Source organism: Gordionus sp. m RMFG-2023, chromosome 4 (genome assembly GCF_954871325.1).
Source record: "Gordionus sp. m RMFG-2023 chromosome 4, tfGorSpeb1-WG-v2, whole genome shotgun sequence".
In the NCBI taxonomy this organism is placed as follows: domain Eukaryota; kingdom Metazoa; phylum Nematomorpha; class Gordioida; order Chordodea; family Parachordodidae; genus Gordionus; species Gordionus sp. m RMFG-2023.
In genome coordinates this window covers 18,570,905-18,587,554 of record NC_088778.1, presented here as the reverse complement: position 1 = coordinate 18,587,554, position 16,650 = coordinate 18,570,905, and the positions used below count along the sequence as shown (strand labels likewise).

The 16,650-nt window shown below is 27.2% G+C and overlaps 1 protein-coding gene across 1 annotated transcript in view; it reads right to left on the bottom strand.

The window, feature by feature from the left end:
* LOC135927740 (importin-7-like) overlaps positions 1-16,650 on the bottom strand; it is a 109,119-nt gene that overhangs the window by 35,838 nt on the left and 56,631 nt on the right. The window lies entirely within an intron of this gene.

Sequence of the window (16,650 nt, the reverse complement as noted above, 5' to 3'; positions counted from 1 at the left end):
GTGTTTAAGACTGGCTGCAAGAATATATATGACTCGGCCATGAATATGAAAAGTTAAATCATCAAATAAAGTTTTGTACTTATAATAGGAAATTTAACATTTGTTATAATAAAAAGACCATAGTTTACATATACAGGCCAAAATGCCGAGCTCTAGGTATTTATTGGAATAATATAACCCGAAACTGGTTAAGTGGAGCAAATACTGGGGAAAGGTGTAGTAAACTCCGGTTGAAAGAATGAAAAGTAATAGAAGAGGAATAATGAATATAACTCAAACTCCAAAAGAATAAATATTTACGTAAGGAAAACCAATGATTTATGAGGAAATTGGTTTTTATTTTAAATAATTTATTTATAGTTTTTGTTGTTATTTGTTATTCATATTTATGATGTCCATTATAGTTTTGTTCAGCCAATAAGTTTTGTAATTACAATATCTTTTGTTCTTATTTACCGGAAACCAGCTAAGGGCTTCATAAGCCAGGTTATTTTCAGAATTGCTCATTAAATGTGCATACAACTGAATTCTTCTTTTCCTAAGTGATACTGTGGCATGCTTTGATAGTCTCCATAAACCATCGGTATATATGACTCTAAGATACATGTAGCCATTTATATGTCTCAGACATCTATTAACAAAAACCTGAAGTTTTTTAATTTGTGTTTTGTTAATGTCCCAAGTATCACTTCCGTACAGAAGAATGGTAATGATTATTGAATTAAACATTTAAAGTCTACTTTTCACCGATATTTGAAATATTTATAAAACAAAAATTTCGCATGCTTAGTCTCATTTCAATACCTCATTTTTTATATGACCTTTATTGTCTAGATTACTCCGAGGTATTTGAATTCATTTACCGATCTTATTCCTAACAATTCCATGGTACGATTAGAATCTATTAATGCTCTTGGAGAAGGCATAATAACTGTTTTATTTAGGTTTATGGTAAGCCCAATTTCCCCACTATATGATTTCAATATATCCAATATGTTTGAGGTTTCTTCCATGGACTTAGTAATGATTACTGTCATCTGCATGGATATTATGTGATGCTTCAAGTAGAGGTCATCACGAGAGGATAAGCCTAGTAGATTGAAAACCCTAAGTGTATCTGCAATAATTGTATTCATAATTATATTAAATAGAATCGGCGACAAGATGCACTCTGCTTAACGCCTTTACGTACCATAAAAGACGGAGATTGAACGTTGTTCGCTTTGAAAGTAGACGAGAGCCGTAGTGATTAATAAGAATTTTTATAATATTTGAGTCTAAGCCATAGTAAGAATTTTACATAATACTTCTTGTTTAATACTATCAAAAGCCTTCCCAAAATCCCTGAAGATAAAGAGTAGAGGTAATTTATGCCTGTAGCTTTTCTGTAAGATAATTTTTAATGCCAAAATTGGCTGTAGAATGTTTCTGTCAGGCAGGGTTGGGCAGTATCGCGGATATTTGTATCTAAGATACAAGATACTTTTGTATATCCTTTTTTAAATTTTGGAAAGTATCTTGTATCCAGTATCTAAGATACATATTATTTAAAAGTATTTGTATCTTAACCAACTTTGTATTCAAAAAGATACAGATACTTTAAAAAAATTTATATTAGTTAATTTAAATAGTATTAAAATTTAAAATGATATTGTTTTAAAATTTAAATGAAAAATTTAATCAGAATTTAGATATTTTAAGATAATGTATGATATACTACATTGGTCGTCATATAGCAATTTGCTAACAATTAGAACTACCATATTTTATTTAAATCGTTTTATATCCGTCTATTAAAGAAAATAAAATAATATGTTTATCTTCGTCTTCAGATGATTCTCCAACCGAAAAATATAAATTTAAACTAAGTATTTTAAATGAGAAATTTTGTCAAGTTTCACAAGTACTTCAACATGATCATAATAAAATTATTACAGAATCTAAAGAATGCCACAAATCTATAAGTGGTTCTGCGGACTCGTCATCAAATTTTGTCAAGCATCTAAAAGTATAATATATTCATTATCAATTCATATTCCACATATATCTGTTGCTAAATTTAGAAGTATTTTAAAATAAATTTTTATATTATTGATTGATAATAAAATTAAAATGATATATAAAAAATCTATGAACAGAATAAGAAAACTAATATTGAAAAAAAAGAGGTTGTTAATTTGAATACTAGGCCAAAATATAATCCAAATATTTGGTAACCATTTTTATATGATAGATGGTACTTAGCAATATTAAATCCACCTTTCATATGTATTTTTTTTAATTTTTACATATATACTTAAAATATAATCTTCTTTATAAAATTAAAAAAGAAATATTTAAATATAACACAATATTACCCTCCTCTGCCCTCATTGAACGATTATTTAGCTTTGCTAATATGGTTAACAGACCAAATCGTCAAAGATTGAACGATAAATTACTTGAAAAATTAATAATATTAAAAAACAATGCTGATGAATTAATATTTACTAATTATAGTATTATTAAAAAAAATATCGCATTATCCTATATAATAAATTTGTTATTTTCGATAATTTATTTTCAAATTATTTATAAATTTATATTATAGATAAGAAAATAAAGCTTTCATTTTGATTTTGACTATTTAAAGTATTTTTAAAAAAGTATCTTGTATCTTAGATAGTTTTTTTAAAAGATACAAGTCTTGTATCTTATTGAAAGTATAATATCTTGACAAAAATTTATAAAATATCTATATCTGAATACAATTTTCTGAAAATTTGCCCAACCCTGCTGTCAGGTCTATATGCACATATTGTTAGATAGTAAATGTTTAGTAGAATCCAGTATTCAGTTTTTTATTAATACCATGAAAACGTTTGATGCTATGGATGTAAACGCAATAGCTCTGAAGTCATCGAAAGCAAATGGATTTGAAATTTTTGGGAAATTACAGATAAAGATAAGTTCCAATCTTTCGGAGTGACACCTGAAGTCCAAATTTTATTAAAAACAATTAATAAAAAAGTTGAAATATAGTCAGGAGAGATTCTAAATGTTCAGCTCTTACTATCTAGTCCAGCAACTTTATTATTCCTTAACTTGATTATTACCTTCTTTATCTCCAATGTAGTAAAATTTGAGTTTGAGGAGACTTGGTCGTTTCTTATAATTGGCACTGGGTGTTGGAGTTAAATATTGTCGAATAATGGTTCAGCCATAATTTCATCTGCTCTCTGGGTCGCGAATAATATTATTGTCTATTTTAAGTCTAGGTAGAATTTTGAAGGTTTACAAACATCTATGGTTTTTTATATACATTATAGAGTCTATTATATTTTATATCTGCATCAATCTTTTTAGCCTTATCAGCTATATACTTTCGTCTATCTGTCGTTATGAACCTTTTAGATAATTTTCCATAAATCTTTATTTTGATGACTCCTTACTCTTAGTTCTAATATTTTGGATTCCATAATCGGGGATATCAATTTTTTCATGGGAGGGCCTCAGACTTTTGTATAGTCTTTACACATAGATAATAATATATGTTTAAAGTCACTCCAACAATCTTCCAAAGTTGAGTTACGATTTGTAAGCATGAATTGATTGATATCCAACATAGCCTAGTTGAGACTACATCCTTGACCAGGGGGAGTTTTAAGTCATTAAAATTATATTTAAAGTTGAGTCTAGGCAATTTTTCAATAACAGCACAACTTGTATTTTTATTTCTCCATTACTTTTACGTCATAAAACCAACTATGAATATTAGACAATATAAAATCAATCTGTGAATAGTAGTTATTTCTGTAAAAGGTAAAAATAAGTTGATATTCATTATGAAAAAGAATATTTTCAACCTTCAGGTTTTTTTCTACATAATTCTAGCAAAGAATAACTATCTGGACTGTTTGGGAGAGACCAGTAGCATTATACCAATAATATTATATTTAAATAAATTTCGTCTTTTCCAATTTTATTATTAAAATTATCAAATTGTACCTTTTGGATAATGTATCAATGACATTTCCCATCAAAAAAAAGCATTCTTTCTTTTAGAGTTGGGGGGCATATATATTTAAGAGAATTGTTGGTTTAAAGGCTGTATTAATATATAGGGCAGGCATTCTTTCTTATATAAACAAATTGGTAAATTTATTCTTGATTAAAAAGATAGTACCTGACCAATTGTTTATAGTCGTACCAGAATTTAGCAATATAAAATCTCTAAAAAATGATTTTATATCGTTACTCATATGTGTTTCCTGCAGGGCAATTATTATTTTATTATAGATGGTTTCTGTAGGTAGATATTTATAAAGATCCCTTGTTTTCTAACATAGTATGTAAGATAAAGTATTTTATGGAAATGAATATATAATACAATTTGGAGTAAAAGTTTAAAGGATATGCTGTTACACCTAGTATAGTAAAAGAAAACACATTCAGAATATTACATATATATTACATAAATGTAAATTATTATAATATATAAATTTAATCTAAAATTACTTTTAAAGATTAATTCTTTTACATAATTAATTATTTAAAAGGAAAAGGAATATACTGAAAGATGATACTTATACCAAAAAGAAAATTATATAAAATAATTAGTTAATTTATCAACCGGTCAAATACACAACCCTAGTATATATTAAAATTAAAAACCTACGAAAAAAAATAAGAGTAACAAATTAAGGTTTAAAATTATTATAAAAAGCAATATGGGAGATGAAATCAAAAAAAAATTTACTCCCTATTTACGGAAGCATTATTATTAATAAATAATATTTTGTTTTATTTTATTTTTAAAAGAAACTTCTTGTTCTTTAATGTCAAGAGCCATGTTTATCCTTGTTTCTTACTTAATTCAAATGATTTATTAGCTAGACGGATTTCTTAAAATAATTTTCTTACTTTTAAATAATTTTTAAAAAGAAACATTTTGTGCTTGTAATGTCAAGAGCTTAGTTTATTTATTTCCTTCTTTCTTACTTAATTTAAAAAAAGTGATTTATTAGCTAGACGGATTTTTAAAATAATTTTCCTGATTTCTCAACACATTTAATTTCAACTTCAAAAATAATGGCCACCACATTTGAATCATGGTCAATACATAGATAGTTACATCTAAAGAAAGGTTTTGGTACTTGTGGAACCCTAATTATGGACATATAAAGAATTGTAATGATCTTGCATTTGTGAATCCCTTAGTTACACCTAAAGAAAGGTTTTGGTACCTGTGGAACCCTAATTATGGACATGTTTTTTGAACTGTAATCAGCGTCTACATGACAGGATTTTCACTGTTTTGTAAAATATAAGTGACAGTGGCGTAGACTCAAATATTATAAAAATTCTAGTAATCACTACGGCTCTCGTCTACTTTCAAAGCGAACAACGTTCAATCTCCGTTATTTATTGTATAAGGATGTACCGATATTTATTATAGGATCGGGCCGATATTTCACCCAAATTAAAATATCGGTTATCGGCCATTATTATAAAATTTTCTGATCCGATATAAAATGGCGTTTTAAACAAAAATAAAATGTTATAAAATTTTTTTAAAAAGTTATATCTAAAATTATTATTTTATAAATAAAATAAATCCATTTTTATGTTTATTTTTGTAATACTAATAATAATTAATTAATAAACATTAAGGACCGATACTACTTTTTGAAAGCCGATCCGATATTCTCAATATTAAATTAGATATAATATCTAATTTTGCATTTTATAAAGATACCAATCGTTTTAATTTTAAATATACTTATTAGTATAACATCTATAATTTAACTATACCATAACTTACGTCATTTAAATATATTATAATGATCAGTTAATATTCAATTCAATAAAATATTTTTAAATACATTAATCTATATGCATAATAAGTAATAAACAAATATATTATGAAATTTGAAATAAATATTTAAAATAATATTTAACATTAATATATAGAAGATTTCTTTTTAGAAATTCCAAAATTTCCAATTTATCAGAGGTCGCCTGGGGCAATGGTAACAATCAATATCACCAGCTTCACTAAAAACTGATTCTGAAAATATTATCGCATACTTTTATAAACAGAATGCGAAAAAAGAATAACAATATGGCAGAATGTTTATTAATTAATTATTAAAGAAATATACGTAAAAATGGATTTCGATTTTATTTATAAAAATAAATGATTTTAGATATAACCCTTTTTAAAAAATTTAAAACATTTTTTTTTGTATATCAGATCGGATCGAAAAATTTTATAATATTGGCCAATCCGATATAAAATGGGTGAAATATCTACCCGATCCTTCTGCCATATTGTTATTTTTTTGCGCCTATATGTGTGCGATCTCTTCAGAATCTGTTTTTAATGAAGCTGGTGATATTGACAGTTACCATCGCCGCAGGTTGACCTCTGATAAATTGGAAATCTTAGTATTTCTAAAAAGAAATCTTCGATATATTAATGTTAAATATTTATTTCAAATTTCATAAAATATTTGCTAATTACTTATTATGTATATAGATTAATGTTATTACTTACAGGATTAAAAAAAGGAAAAGTCCCAATCAAAAAAGGAAAAGTTTCAATCATAAAAGGAAAAGGTCCGATGAAAAAAAGAAAAGGGTCAATCATAAAAGGAAAAGTTCCAAACAAAAAAGGAAAAGTGTCAATCAAAAAAGAAAAATCCCCAAAAAGAAAGGAAAAAGGTTCAATCAAAAAAGGAAAAGTATCAATCGAAAAAGGAAAATTCCCAAAAGGAAAGGAAAAGTGACAATCAAAAAGGGAAAATTCCCATTCAAAAAAGGAAAATCGTAATTTTTATTTATTTTTGTTATTCCTTCTTAATTTATTTCAAAATTTTTGCGATTTTTTTATGTTTTTTTTCTTACTGATCTTTTCTCAATTTATTTCTAACTTTTTGCGATTTTCTTTACTTTTATTTTTCTTACTATATCTACTCTCAATTTATATTTCTTCTCATTTTTGATAATTCTTTTGTATATTTTAAAATAATTTATAAATTTAGGTCCATTTTTTTAACAATTCTTTACGTTTTTTTTCCATCATATATACAATATTCTTTTAATGATTTTTTCATTGTAATCTTTTACCCACATGCAAAAACGACTCGGAAGTTGTTGACGATTACGACTTTCAAGGGATTGTTTACTTTTTGTCGGTTACCGTTTGGGTTAAGTGTATCAGCCCCTATTTCTCAGCGTACAAGCTGTTTCCTAGGGTTTAGAGGGTGTTTTTATTATATGAATGATGTTTTGGTTGTTGGGATAACGATGAAACAGCATGATGATAGGCTGGAAGAAGTGTTTATTATAATTCGAAATAAAGGCTAGTCGTGAAAAGAGTGTGTTGGGGTCATTCCATGTCAAATCAATCACTTTTCGGCCGACCCCTTTCGATTTTGATGAAAAATCGTAGGCTGGTTATATATGTTCCCATTAGATTAGAAATAAAATTTTAGCGGATGAGCAACTATATTAGCGGAGATATTCGGGGTTAAAGGTCTAAAAAACGTCTTTTTTTGCTTTTTACTGATGTTAAATAATTAGTTTTTAATTTTAAACTAAATATTATCAAATATTGAATATAATATCAATAGCTAAGTTAATAATTTATGATTATGCCAAAAACATCAAAATTAATTTTTGATAAAATATGGGTCATCTTATGGTCAGTTGAAAACTTGAAATTAATATTTCGAAATGTATATGATCTCTGATTTTTAATTTTTTTAAGAAATATTATCCGTTTACTATTTTTTTAATAATTTCTTCAACAATTAGCATGGCTGGATATTTATTTTAAAAAATATTGCGATTTTTATACTTTAAAAAAAATAGATGGGCTATATATAATAGTTTTAATATGTTAAAATTCATTTTTTTATTGATTAAAAATATTTTAATGTATATATATCATACTAAATCGATTACAATGTCCATTATATATATTTATTTGTAATTCAGATCATAAATTTTTAAAATCTTCACAAATTTAGCCTAATTAAGATAGTTTATAAATTAATTAAATCTTACTTCATCTAAAGGAACACAAAGCCTGGCTAGCTTGTGAGATTTCTTCAGGAGATAATATATATGTTCGACCGGTGGGAGTAGAAGGATTGACCAGCGAAAGAATATGAGATTTAGGTAACACTAAAATATCATCTTTCAGGGGAAATTTAAATGAGGCTGAAGGTCCACAAGGGTGTAAAAATCGGATTTTTACTTCTTCATTTGTATCATATTTATCGATTATATATCCTAACCACCATTTATCATCATATACACATGTTATATATCCATTAATATTTTTAAATATAATTTTTTCATTTAAAAACGAAACTTGTTTTATATTATATTTTTTAGAATTTGAATATATTTTGGTTTTTAGTCTATTTTGATCAATGAGAATAACCCCGTGAATTTTTAAGGTCCCATGTATGGGCAGCGCAGAATTAAATCTTTTGCGAAGGGCTAATTCCCCTTCGATATATTCTTGATTGGATATATATTCAAATTGAATTCCATTAATATTTTCTTTAGAATAATTATATAATTCTAATGGGGTTAGGTTTTGATTTTTATTTGGCCTTTGAAGACTAGCTCTGGCAACTAATCTTTTGACAGTTCCCCCGATACCGTCACATGCATTTTTGCCGTGAGCAGTGGCAAAGAAATGCCATTCGGCAGGAATATTAAAATCGTATTTATGAAGGCATATGTTCAGAAAATTTTTGCGATTCTTGTATTGAGACGCGGCTCCATCTGAAAAATATATTATTTTTTCTGGTTTAGAATTAAATTTGGCTGTTAAGAAATTAAGAAATTTTTTTTGGTAAAGGTGGACTGCACTAGTATTATGGTTTAATGATTCGGATATAATAACAAAATTTATATTTTTTAAATCTTCTCCAGATTTATAATATGCTACAAATGGATGTATAGAGGCCTGCACGTTGTTCCAATGAAATCCCTGAACTTCATCTTGTAAAATGAAGGAATAATTTTCAGAATAATCTAGAATTGTTAAAAATTCCCCATCTTTTAAATTTTCTTTGGAATTCTTCAAAAATAAACTTTGTTGTTTAGCTATAAACGAGTGACGCAGTAAAATTTGAACTTTTTCTAATAAATAATCGATGAAATCATCAACGGACTTTATAATAGTTTCAAGATTTGTTCTATCCACCGTGATCCATTGTTTAAACGTGACATATTCTATACGATTTCTCTGAAACAATTGGTATAATTGTCCCTTAAGAGATTCTATACCAGGGCATTGATCAAAGATAAAAACAGCTGACTTACTTTTATTATTTTTTTCAGTGTTAAACATATGCTCAAAATTCAAAGACTTTGATCAAAAATTTTATAGAGAATGCTCAAATTCATTTGATACCCAAAATTTTATAACTAGTTAATTTTTTGTTAATTATATAGCTTAAAATTTTTTTAAAAATCTTTGAAATTTTCTGGTTAATGACAATTTTATAACATTCTTGGTCTTGATGGGTATGACTTAGTCTGGAGGGGGGGGGGTGGGGGTAGGCCGGGTAATTATATGATTTTCGATTTTTCCCTTAATAATTTTCCTGCACTCCTTTAATCCTGCTTTTTTGTTTGCATGTTAGTCGGATTTTTTAATTATTTTTAATTTACATTGAAATATTAAAAAAATTATTAAAATTTTTTATCCTGCGAATATCTCAAGGGAATAAGGTTTACAAAGTTATATAATCTAATTTTATGATATATTATACATTAAAATATTTTTAATCAATAAAAAAATAAATTTTAACATATTAAAACTATTATATATAGCGCCATCTATTTTTTTTAAAGTATAAAAATCGCAATATTTTTTAAAATAAATATCCAGCCATGTTAATTGTTGAAGAAATTATTAAAAAAATAGTAAAAGGATAATATTTCTTAAAAAAATTAAAAATAGGAGATCATTTTCATTTCGAAATATTAATTTCAAATTTTCAACTGACCATAAGATGACCCATATTTTAAAAAAAATTAATTTTGATGTTTTTGCCATAATTATCAATTATTAACTTAGCTATTGATATTAGATTCAATATTTGATCATATTTAGTTTTAAATTAAAAACTAATTATTTGACATCAGTAAAAAGCAAAAAAAGACGTTTTTTGGAGCTTTAACCCCGATTATCTCGGCTAATATAGTTGCTAATGCGCTAAAATTTTGTTTATAATCTAATGGGAACATATATAACCAGTCTACAACTTTTTATCGAAATTGAAAGGGGTCGGCCGAAAATCTTGATTTTTTTGCTCATTTGACATGGAATAACCCGTTGGGAGTAATTGAAGTGATATATTTGGGTCATAAAATTAATGGAATAGAGGTTAAACCGTTGGATAAAAATTTGTTGAGTATTGAGAATTTGAATAGGCCGACCAGTAAAGTAGAGGTCCAGTCGTTTATGGGAATGGTGAATTATTACTATCGGTTTATATCGAATTTTGCGGAAGTAGCTGCTCTTTTATATGAATTAAAGAAAGGAGTACATTTTGAATGGGAGGAGGAACAAGAGATTGCGTTCAGAACATTAAAGGAGAGAACTGGGAAAGAGCCAATTCTGGTGTTTTAATAGTGATGGAAGTAATTTTGGTTGTAGACGCGTAGGTGGAGCGATGTTGCATTTAATAGATGGGATAGAAAGACCTGTTTTATTTTTCTCGAGAGTGTTTCGAGAAGTAGTAAAGCGATATTCAATGATAAAACAAGAAACTTTGGCTGTGATTTTTGGGTTAACAAAGTGTCGCGAATACCTTATAGGTAGGAAGTTTGTTGTTTTTACAGATCATAAGCCATTAATACATTTATTTACAAAAGATAATAAAGAATTGATGTTGTCGCCTCGACTTCAGCGATGGTTATTGTTAGTAGGAAGTTTTGATAAGGACTTAAAATAGCGAGGGGAAAGGAATATCAATTACCTGATATTTTGTCGAGATTAGGAAAGGGGGAAAGCATGGATGATCTGATGTATTGAAAATCGATAATCGGGAAGAATGTCTAGTACGTATGGTAATGCGAGGTATAAAGGGTAGCCCAACTACATAGGAAGATATACAAAAGTATACAAGGAAAGATAGAGAATTAGCGGTAGTTAAATTATGTCTAATGGGAAAAAGGTCATGGAAAGATGATAATAAAGTTTATAAAAATATTGAAACAGAATTAACAGTAGTGGACGATTGTGTTATGAGGGGACCCCGAGCCGTTATACCCCGGCGTTTGAGGGAAAAAATTTTGAATGTTATACATGCGGGTCATCAAGGAGTTACTCGTATGAAGCAATGGGGAAGAGAATACGTATGGTGGCCGAGAATGAACGAGAATATTGCCAAGTTGGGAAAGGAATGTGAGATTTGCAATGCATGGTCCGACATGCACCGTAAGGATAAAAATAGTACCTGGCCAAAAGTTGTAGAACCAGGGGAGAGGATTCATGTTGATTTTTTCGAATATGAAGGAAAAAAGTATATATTAAGTGTAGATGCATTCTCCAAATGGATAGAATTTGAAGAAATTAATGGGTTAACTGCGAATATTGTGATTAAACATTTTAAGAAAGATGGTCGAAGTTTGGTATTCCGATAACTGTGGTATCGGATGGGGGACCATCTTTTATCGGTGAGGAATTCAAGAGGTTCTGTGAGAGAACGAGTGTATATCATGTGTTAGCGCTACCATATCACCCCAGTTGCAATGGACAGGCGGAACGGATGGTAGCGACGGTTAAAGGATGGTTGAAGAAGACAAAAAGTGGAAAGGGAGAAATATGGGTGAAGCATTTGTATTATAATAATGCTGAAAAGATGGTTTGTCTCCGGCAGAAAAAATGATAGGCCGGAAGGTAAGGATGTTTTTGGATATGTTAGTACCTAGTAAAACGGCTGTAATTATAGAAAGGGAATTGGAATATTCGGTTGGAAAATTAGTATGGATTAGATTATATGGAAGTTCAAAGAAATGGGAGATGGGTGTAGTAACAGAAAATTTGGGAAACAAATTAAATAGGGTAAAATTTGATGATAACAGTGAAGGGGTCAGGCACAGAGATCAATTAAGGAAGAGTTGCATAGAAATGGTTTAAAGAGAAAAAAAATTTATTAAAGGAAAGTTCCTGGTTAATAAAAATGTAGATTTCAATAGTGTAAATAATCGTGTCATCCATAAGCAACCACTGTCCACGAACATCGTATGTTCAAACGTAATTAGGATAGCTACAAATGTATGACGGCTACTAGGGATGTACCGATATTTTTTATCGGATCGGATCGGGCCGATATTTCACCTATTATAAAATATCGGTTATCGGCCAATATTATAAAATTTGCCGATCCGATATAAAATGGCGTCCTTAACAAAAACAAAATGTTATAAATTTTTTAAAAAAGTTATATCTAAAATCATTTATTTTTATAAATAAAATGAAATCCATATTTTTTTTAATAATAATAATTAATTAATAAACATTCTGCCATTTTGTTTTTTTTGTGCATTCTGTTAAGAAAAGTGTGCGATAATCTCTTCAGAATCTGTTTTTAGTGAAGCTGGTGATATTGACAGTTACCATCGCCGCAGGCTGATTTCGGATAAATTGGAAATTTTGATATTTCTAAAAAGAAATCTTCGATATATTAATGTTAAATATTATTTTAAATATTTATTTAAATTTCATAATATAATTGTTTATTACTTATAAGTTATTATGTATATAAATTAATGTTGTTACTTATTATATAAAAGTGATTTATAATAAAAATATTTTATATATTTTTAGGCAATAGAATTGAATATAAACTATAACTGATCATTATAATATATTTAAATGACATAAGTTATGGTATAATTAAATTATAGATGTTATACTAATAATAAGTATATTACAAATTAAAACTATTGGTATCTTTACAGAATACAAAATTAGATATGATATCGGATCGGTTATCGGCCGATATTAATTTAATATCTGGAATATCGGATCGGATCGGCCTCCAAAAAGTGATATCGGTATACCCCTAACGGCTACTATAAAAAATCGCCTAAATGAAAGGATAGCAACATTAGAATCGATTCACTAATTCAATTGAAACAATACTGAGATGACTATCCCCGAAGATCAGAGCGAGTGTATGAGATAAAGAAGAAATACAAACATAAAAATAATGCTCAAAAAATATGTGAATTATTTATTGAATGCTTATACGCTGATAGATTTTTTTTATATAGTGACAAATAATATATAATTTTGCCCAAGATTTTTGTTGTAATATTATGTATATGTTTTTTGGGGGTTAATTGATTGTTGGATGTAATATATTTTTAAATGAAAAAGAGGAAAACTAGATAATTTATTTTTAATATTTTTTTTATTTTACCATTGATTTTGTTTATGTATTTTTGTTGCGATATTTTTTTTAATAATATATTGATTATTTTTAACATAGAATATTAATTTTTTTTTGTATCGCGAATTTAAAATAAAGAAGTTATAGAATTTAAAATGTGTCTGGAAAAAGTATTTTAAAGGAAACTAAATAAAATAAGTTATAAAACTAAATAAAGGAGAAGTTATAAAAATATACTTTTAGGATTGCAACTGAATTAAATATAAACTATAACTGATCATTATAATATATTTAAAAAGAAACCTTAAGATATATTGAAATCATATAGTGGGGAAATTGGGCTTACCATAAACCTAAATAAAACAGTTATTATGCATTCTCAATGGGCAGTAATAGATTCAAATCATACCATGGAATTGTTAGGAATAAGATCGGTAATTGAATTCAAATACCTCGGAGTAAATCTAGACAATAAAGGTCATATAAAAAATGAGGTATTGAAATGAGACTGAAGCATGCGAAATTTGTTTTTTATAAATATTTCAAATATTCGTGAAAAGCAGGGACCCGAACCGTTATTTATAACAGTTCAGTATGTAAAAAATTATAATGGTTACGTTTTGGTTACGGTTCTTTAGAAAAAATTTACAAAGGTTCGGTTCAGCTAATATTATAAAGGTTCATTAAGGTTAGAATTTTTTTTTATTGAAGCAACACTATGGTCTAATTTATTTTTATTATAAGCATCTATGAATTATATTAAAAAAATATATAAGATTCAAAATAACTTTTTAAATATATTATAAGTAATATATTTTCTAATATAGATGGATTCATATTTGTTTATTGTAACGATAACACAAATTTCACCCCCGAAAAGGCCCTTTCTACAGAAACTTGTGTTGCGGGAACCATCAGTACTATAAGAGCAAGTTTATATAATTCTGGATATTCAAATTTTTTTGATTCCTAAAATATAAAAACTGAACCGGTTTACCTTTTTTTATAAGGGTTCTTTTTACTCCTTCAAGAATTAATTATATCGGTTCGTTTACGGTTCTGTATTTATAACAGTTTATAATGGTTTAACGGTTCGTTACGGTTCACTCCGGGTCTCTGAAAAGTCGACTTCAAATGTTTAATTCAATGATCATTCCCATTTTTCTGTACGGAAGTGATACTTGGGACATTAACAAAACACAAACTAAAAAACTTCAGGTTTTTGTAAATAGATGTCTGAGATTTATAAATGGCTACATGTATCTTAGAGTCATATATAACGATGGTTTATGGAGACTATCAAAGCATACCTCAGTATCACTAAGGAAAACAAGATTTCAGTTGTATGCACATATGAGGAATTCTGAGAATAACCTGACTTATGAAGCCCTTAGCTTGTTTCCGGTAAATAAGAACAAAAGATATTGTAATTACAAGACTTATTGGCTGAACAAAACTATAATGGATATCCTAAATATGAATATAAGCCTAACACCAATAATAATAAAAGCTCTATAAATAAATTAATTAAAATAAAAACCAATTATCTCACATAAAACATTAGTTTTCCTTATGTAAATATTCCTTCTTTTGGAGGTTGAGTTATTTTCATTCTTTCAACCGGAGTTTACAACACCTTTCCCCAGTATTTGCTCCACTTAACCAGTTTCGGGTTATATTATTCCAATAAATACCTAGAGCTCGGCATTTTGGCCTGTATATGTAAACTATGGTCTTTTTATTTTAACAAATTATAAAATTTGCCGAGTCATATATATTCTTGCAGCCAGTCTTATACACACTTGATTTGTATTTAATACCCATATTTCCTCCTCTTCCCTTTATTTCTATTAATTCGACTATTTATATATTCTATCCCACTTATTACAGACCTAGCACTTTTACAGTTTAAGTTACAAAATTATTATTCTGTACTTTACTATTACATACTTATTACTATGTTTATTTATATTTATATTTAACGTACAAATTCATCTTAAATAAATATATTTTGTATAAGTTTATTAGTAGATGATTATATTTATATTTAATTTAATTTTTGATAGGAGGTTCGGTTCTTTCTGGTATGATGGTTATTAAATATAGAATGGGATTATCTTCAAAGTTGGATATAAATAACTAGTATTATTGATAAGTGATTGTACTGTATATGTACTGGTATTTTTATTTTATTTAAATATGTTTATTTCTAGGTTCTTACAATGTTAATTAAAAGTAAAATTAACATAGCCAATATAATATATAAAAAATTTTATTTAAACGGGCATAAGCTTTCTCTCCTCTTATTTCTTATGGGCGTTTAGGTAAATGGCTTTGTCTCTTGCGCGCATAGGTAACTGCGGCTTGCCCAAAAAACGTGGATGGTCCTGTTAATTATTTCCCAACTTTTATCCCGGTTTAATGGGCTTTTCATGAGAGAAACAAGAGTTGCTCTGTTGTATATATAACTGTTATATATATGCGTTTAGGGCTAGTGTGCTTAATATCGCGTAAAATCATAAATATGAAATAATTAGAGACTTGCAAAATCGGTTTTCAGCCTACGTCCGCCCGAGGCCTAGTAGTTAAATCTTTTTGATCTAGTCCCAGCCAAATTTTTTCAAAAAGAAATAAACTTAAGATATATTTTTTCTAAAAAACTTTTTTTTTCAATATCAAAATAAAACCAGAACAAAAAATATGCTAATTATTTTAAAAATCTCAAAAAATTAAATTAAATAAACCCAATCCATCAAAGTTAGCAAGTTATAAAATGATCGTGATAATATATTTCTAAAAAAATTTTGATAAAATATATTTAGGATGATTGTGAAAAATAAATTTACAATAAAATTGGTGGATTTTATTTTCCATAGGATTGTAGTGAAATTTTTTTAAACCAACAAAAAAGCTTTTATCATCCCGTATTTTAATGTTATGCATTAAATATAAATATTCATCAATAACTTTGAAATTTAATAAGGATAAATTAATTTTATTAGAATTTGAAGTTTTTTTATGAAAAATATAATTAATATTTATGTTAAAAAACGTGTTTTGATTTTAAATTGTTTTTGCTAATAAATTTATTTTTATATTAAAAATGTAAACGTTTTAATTGCAATTTTTTATTTTTACATTTAATTTGATAACATTTATTTTATTGTTAAAATTTAAGGTTTTTAATGATAAATATATAATATAAAAACGTTTTTTGTACATTAAATTTAAAAATAAG